This window comes from Nicotiana tabacum, chromosome 15 (genome assembly GCF_000715075.1).
Source record: "Nicotiana tabacum cultivar K326 chromosome 15, ASM71507v2, whole genome shotgun sequence".
NCBI classification, from domain to species: domain Eukaryota; kingdom Viridiplantae; phylum Streptophyta; class Magnoliopsida; order Solanales; family Solanaceae; genus Nicotiana; species Nicotiana tabacum.
In genome coordinates this window covers 3,594,538-3,601,896 of record NC_134094.1, presented here as the reverse complement: position 1 = coordinate 3,601,896, position 7,359 = coordinate 3,594,538, and the positions used below count along the sequence as shown (strand labels likewise).

Sequence of the window (7,359 nt, the reverse complement as noted above, 5' to 3'; positions counted from 1 at the left end):
TGAAATCCCAGTTTTATGGCCCTAAAATACTAAAAAATGAGGAACAAGCATGGAGAGACGGTGACTATTGTTCCTTATGTCATTTTTATGGTCCCGATCCGGGTCCGGCAAAATTTGACGAGCTCAAACACAATGAAATTAACGCTCGCTAGCCAAAGATAGTATAGTTATGATTATCGTCTCTACGGGGATTGGATTTAAATAATGATCAAGTAATTTCTAGCTTAACGCTATTCAGGATAATTGGCACGTTGGTTGGTATGATTAACAACTAAAATTAACTATAAAACTAAAATAATTAACAATAGATTATTGAAAGACAAGAGTTGTGCAACACCGAAATATTAACGTGAGAAATAAGGGTCGTGACACGATAGGTATAAGATACCTATTTTGGATCTAACTCTAGTTCAATTTATCTAATGTTTTAATGATTCTCACGAATTCACTCGATAATTAGTTCAGACGTGTAGCCAAGGCTCCTCTCTCGATAAAATCTCTACGAGACGAACTAATATAAAGCCGTGTGAAAATATGCAAGAACGCTTTAATGGATTAGTGTTTAGGAAAACATCTCTCGAATATTATCCTAACTTGATTTAATCAACAATTCAACAAGCTCTTTCAATTACTTAAAAGAATCACTGAATTAAACCAGACAAAATAACTCAAAGATAATCACCAAAATATTTTTCTTTCGATTAAATAAACTGGTAAATAAAGTTGCAATCAATTCAAAGCTCCATAAACGAATTCATGCAATGAACTAGAGTTAAAATTCACAAATATCAATCAAAATACCATATCCATTTAACCCTAAGGTAAACTACTCCATAATCATGGAGAAAGTTGAATAATAAGAAAACATGAATTCAATCCAAACTCGGGTGTTGAGTAGAGGAAAGAATGATGAATCCTTGTGCTTTGAGTTTCCAATGCTCTTCAAATCTTTCGTAGGTCAAAAGTCCCTTAAAAAATATCTTTTTGGTGTATTTATACCATGTAAATGTGAGACTAGATAAAACTACACTTTCCAAGATGAAACAGAAAAATACTCTGAGAAATTTGTACAAGCGTCGCACCATGCGCCGCCCCACGCGGGGCGCTAGTGGGAAACTTCAGAGAGCAGATTCTGACAAGGCAAACAATTTACAGTGCCGCCCCGCCCCATGTGCTGCCCCACGTGGTGCGGCAATGTTAGTTTTCTACAGTATTTCGTTTTCTTTAATTTTTGACATCCAGACTTGGCTCCCGACCCCCGAACGTGATCCTGATTTAATTCATTAGGCTTTTACTCTTACTTCAAAGCTCCAACTTATTCTATTTAGCTCCCGATTATCTTTTTAACTCGGAACTACTTCTTGCAAGGCATAAAACACATAATAAGTACAATATACTAACATTTAAGCTCAACCACAAGTAAAATGCAGTGATTAGAGTGCAAACCATGACTAAAACATGGGTTTCTAGCCTATCATCAATACCCCATACTTAAACCATTGCTCGTCCTCGATCAATCAAATTGCACTTCAGATGGAAATGACCTTTTTATCAGAAAATTTCCCTAACTCATCATGTCCAGAATATTTAAAGTAGACTAAGCACCCTATCATAATATACTAGCCTCAAGACTCGATTCAAAAGCACCACACATTTTTCTCAACCTGCTCGCTTACTCTAACACAGAGGTCAAAGACTTTACCTTACATTCGCAAATCATGTGCCTTCACACAAACAATAGAGAGTAGTTTCACACACAATCAATTTCAAGAACAATTAGGACTTGAGACAGAAAGAGTTCACCCACTCTCAGAATTAAGATTCATGTGCCACAGAAGACGTACTATAGGCTTGCCGTAGTATATTACTCTGCTAATTCGAGCTCATTCAATCAAAGATCAAGTAGGACTTAATTTAGTTGTAATGTAGGTTGCGGGGACAGGTAGGATACATTTGGATATAGTGACTACACCTCCCTAAACACTTTAATACATATAATTCTACATTTTAAACCTCACACTTATTTTGAACCAATCTCCAACCTTCACAACATCAAACTCCTACTTTCTGTGAGCACAAACAAGATGAGAACTACACTAGCATGGAATCAAATTTTTTCTAACACATACACAACTCTTCTTTTCCTTTTTTCCCCAAGTTCTGATTGATTTTTCTTTCTCATTTTTTTTTCAATTCCTTACATGTGGCTCTCACAAATTTTCAGCTAATGCACCTTTCTCCTTTTTCAATAGTTCCACTCAAAAATTTGACCATACCACAACTTAGCTTTTACAAGCTCATAACAAATTCAAGTGCTCAAGTGAGGTAAAAGGTTCAAATAGATAGACAGTTCAAACAAAGAGGTCAGTCTTGTAGTGTGGTTGCCAAAGAAATAGGATTATAGGCTCAACATGGCTAACTAAGATACTTCACAATTGTCACCCCCTTTTTAACCCCAAAAAGATATGTATGTTATGGATTGTGGGTTAAAGAGTTTTTCCAATTAAAGTGACAAACTTGAGTAGGGATTATTTTATTTACAGAGTCACCAATTGGAATTGAGGTTTTGGGTGTTCCAAGTCACCTTTTATTTGTATCCCTAGTCAAAGAAAAGTTTGACTCAATTATTATTGGTCTGCGAAAATAAAGTATGGATAAAGAATTTTATTGACCGAGGAGAAGGTGTAAGGCATTCTTCGAGTCCCATGGTTCTTATACGGTCGCTTTATTGACTAAAAATGGCTTGAAATAATTTTTGACAAACTGTGATTTATTGACTTTCATGTTTTATCTATCCGCTTTTATTGCTTGATTATTCATAATTATGGAATTATCCTGAAATGAATCACGCGTACGTGTACTCGTTTTGTTTGGCGCGTCAAGAATCATGTCATGTGTTCGTGTACACAATTAATAACACGTTATTAATATTAAGATTGTTTCGCCCAAAGTTGTGCGAACACATACCTTAGTTTTAATTTTAAAAATTATAATTATGTCACGCGAACATGTATATAATCACGATAATTGATTTATTATTGCGTGCCTAAAGGATACTAACGATATTTATGAGTTATTTTCCTAAACTAGTTTGAGATTATTGTGAGGTCATGGAGTTATGGAAGATTATTGTGGAAAAGAATGTATGCCTTTGACTATTATGATTAGTCACTAAATATAACTCAGTATTCTATCTCAATATTAAAAATCGTTCACATTGTGGCTAAACAAAATTACCATCAATATTAATAAACGAACTAATACATTAATTAGCCTATACAATTGCATCTAACACGTGACTTAACTCAAACGATTAACAAGACTCTATCCAAAATATTTTAAGCAACAAACATCAAACAAAGCAGGATGTTGATGTGATCTTTCCAGCAATATTAATAATTCCCATAAACTTTACAGTAACAAAAAGAGACAAAAAAGACTTAGATCAAACAAAATTCTTTGTTCATCAACTCAACAAATCTGCTCCTAAAAGTCTTTATAGAACCTTTATACTTTCTATTATAAAATTATTAGCACCAATATCTCATAAAACCCACAGCGAGTGATAATATTAAGAATCCAAAAGCAATCACACTATGAGAAAAGAAGTAAAACATCAGTAGCATGGATCTAAAATATGTAAATCACAAGGAAACGAAATAGAGTAGTAAAAGAAAGGAAGAACTAAACCTTGAGCAATGAAACTTTCTCAATGTATTGATAAGAAATTTGAAATAAACCAGCTGGTACAGTTGCAAAATGTCAAACCCAATGCGAAAACAGGGATACTGAAGCAGAGATAATGGACGGAACTAGGACGACCTCGCACTCGACGACAATCGGACCTTTTGAATGGGTTTTGCCTCAAATTTTCAAGGATGATACCGGCAGGTTTTTAATAGTGATTTATTGGCTGGTTTAAGGTGGTGCTTTTGGGTGGTTCGCCAGTAACTCAATGGAAATATATTTTGGGCTATTTCACGTAGTTAGCTAGCTGCGTTTTCGTGGCTTCTCGTGGCTGATTTTGTGGTGATTTAAGGGCATTTTGGAGCTGGTTCTAAGATGGTAACGACAGTGGGTTTACATAGCTAATGGCTACTAGTTTCTATGGCCAAAAGTAGTGAGGCTTTGAGGAGGAAGATGGAGTTTTATGGTGGGGTATTGCTGCGTTTCTTTTTGCTTTTGCTGCAGTTTGTTTTTACTGGAATTTGGCTCGTTTTTCTATTGCTTTAAGAAGAAGAAAAAAAGGGGCTGCTATTTCTCTCTTTTTTAAAAAAAAACAATGAGCAGTGCTCTTTTTATTCTCTCTTTTTTCCTTTTTTATTCCCATTTTCCCGCGTTGTCCCCCTATTTCCTCCTCCCCTTTTTTATTTTCCTTCTCCCCTTTTTGACTTTCTCTTGTATATGTTTGGGGTGGAGATGAAGCTACTTTTTGTTTTGTGAGTGTTCGTTGGTGGAGGGAGTATGTGAGGGAAGTGCATGGTAAAAGTGAGAGTGTGAGTGGAGGAAGTGAAAAATGAGGTATTGGTGAGATAAGTGAAAAATAATTCACGCATAGTCAAAAATTAGGTGCTCACAATAATTAGGTGGGTAAAACGTATAATTGGCTCAACAAATGAATGGCTATATCACTTCTTAGACTGAACAAGACTACTATTTCACTTTGCAAACACATGAGGAAAGTTCTAGACATCAACTCACAAACACATAATATCACAAATATCTCTCACACACACTCGCACATAACTCACTTAGGATCAAATCTATCCTGACTCTCTAGTCAAAGCAGTTACTGAAAGTCAAAATCAAATAATTTAAGACACTTATACATAAGTCAAGAACTGAGCCTAGACGTCACAACTAAAGCTCTCACTACTCTCAAGGAACAACAAAGTCAAGAGCAGTTATCTCCATTTAACACTAGAGCACAAGACTTCTCTATTCCTAATAAAAGAAAAACTGATTACACCCGATTCAAATAAAACCCTTGGAATAGAACCACGGCACAAAGAAAAACCAAGGGAGAATTGTACACTACCTAAGAAAAATAAAATATTTTTTATTTTTTTCTTCGACTTTAATCCCTCAAAAAGTCGGTCGAGGAAATCCATCGTTGGGAAAAGTTAATTTTTTTTCGAACAAAACACAAGAAAACAAACATACATGTACATATTTACATCCCCCATCCCACACTTTAAATTGTTGCATGTCCCCATGACACATAAATAAAAAGTAATCGGTAAAAGAAACTCCCATGATTCATCTAGTCGGGGTCTGAATCGAAGTCGGGATCTCTTTTACATGCCCGACCCAGTGCACACATCCATGTTGAGAGCTTCTTTTCGACCTTTCTTTTAGGTATACCCCACACTTATCAGTTTTACTCTCTCTAGTTTGCTCCTTTAGGGCCCCCATTGATCCTTCTATTTTGAAGACCACCCTTTCTTCCGCCACTCTGAGCATGAACTGCCTTGCTTGAATGTCTAGAATTCCTCTGCCATTAGCCAAGAAAGATCTTCCTAGAATGAGAGAGACCTCCCTATTCTCCACCATGTTCACTACAATGAAGTCCACAAGGAACACAAATTTTTCTACCGAACTAGTACATCTTCTACTATTCCTTCATGTATTATTGTGGTTTGATCCGCCAGCTGCAAGGATACAAGTATAGACAAAGGTGTAAGATTAATAGACGAACCTAAATCACACAAAGATTTTTCAAACTTAGTGCTTCCTAAAGAGCAAGGTATAGTAAAACTCCCTGGATCTCCACACTTTTGAGGGAGCTTGTTTTGCTAAATGCTCTGTGAGCTTGACAATCGATGTCTCTTCCACTTTTGACTTTTTGGATAATATCTCCTTCAAAAATTTAGCATAGGCTGGCATCTATGAAAGCACCTCTATGAAAGGTATATTCACATGCATCTGCTTGAGCACTTCTAGAAAGCGCCTAAGTTGTTTGTCCAGCTTCTCTCTATACTGCTTCTGCGGGAAAGGTAGAGCAGACACATATTTACTTTATTGAGTCTCCTCATTTATTGCATTCTCATCTTTCTTCTTGTTCTTCTGAGCTCTAGTCTTCCTCTTCTTCTTCAGACCCTCAACTACTATCCCTACACCTTCTTGAATGTTGTTATTTTTCTGCTCCTCCACAATCTTCATCAGTCTTTCAATTAGTTCATCCTTTTATTTTTCCCCGGTATCCTCCCATACGTGCCTACTCCTCAAAGATACTACATTTATTGTCTCTTTTGGATTTCTTTCAGTATCAATAGGGAGAGTTCTTAGAACCCTCTTAAACAATAGATTATCTGGTTGCCCCACCAGTCTTTCCAAGTTTCGAATAGTCGTGCCTTGTTCTCTAATAGCTGCGCCATGGGTTTCAAGCCTCTCACCTGTCTTAATAATAAAGGCCTTTATCAAATCTTCCATACTAGACTGATTAGACTCTGGAGGATGATAATGCTGCCTCAGCTAATTTTGAAAACCTGGAGCTCCTTGTCCTTGGGTCTGGAGTTATTTTGCTGCCACGCGTTTGCACTACCACCTGGACCTGGTGAACTTCAAGAATAAACCTGGGTGCTTATGCCCCATGGAGTTAAAATTGTTGCCACTTTGGTAGTTGCCTCTGTCAAAGCTCTCCACGACATTTACTACTTCAGCTGAAGCTTGACACTCATGTGTAGGGTGTCCCATTCCACAAAAGTCATTTGCTTCTTGCGGCTTACTCTGTACCTTGGCCAATGTTAAATTTCTTATCTCTCTGGCCATGGTATCTAGCTGGGACTGCACTGATGAATTGGAGTTTACCTGGTGAACCCTAACTGATTTTCTTCTATCATTACTCTCAACACGCCATTGGTTAACATCTATAGAGAGCTCATTAGGAATTGCAACAATCTCCTCAGGAGTCTTCTTTATTAAAGGACCTTCAACTGCAGTGCTTAGAGTTCGTCGTAAGGAAAGTGTCAGTCCATCCCAAAAGTCCTGGAGTTGTATCCACAATTCGATTCCATTATGCTGACACTTTCTCACTATCTCTTTGAATCTTTCCCAAGCTTCGAAGACCATTTCAGTATCCTTCTGGCAGAAATTGTGGATTTCTCTTCTGAATTTTACTATTTTCGCAACTAAGAAGTATTTGTCAAGAAACCTTTTATTCATATATTCCCATGTCCTGATCGACCCAGTTGGTAAGCTTCGAAGCTAGTGCTTTGCGTCATCCTTTAGTGAAAAGGAGAATGCCCTTAAGTAGACTGCATCTTTTAACACTCCGGTGTTCTAGATCGTGTTCATAATTTTTTCAAAATCCATCAAGTGAGTGTTGGGATCTTCATTCACCTTCTCTATGAAGACACA

General features: G+C 36.9%; 1 non-coding gene across 1 annotated transcript; it reads left to right on the top strand.

Moving 5' to 3' along the window:
• The first annotated feature begins 7,009 nt into the window (after positions 1–7,009).
• LOC142169975 (small nucleolar RNA R71) lies at positions 7,010–7,116 on the top strand. Its single transcript, XR_012699594.1, has one exon. It is a non-coding gene; the product is annotated as a small nucleolar RNA R71 (small nucleolar RNA).
• The last annotated feature ends 243 nt before the right edge of the window (positions 7,117–7,359 follow it).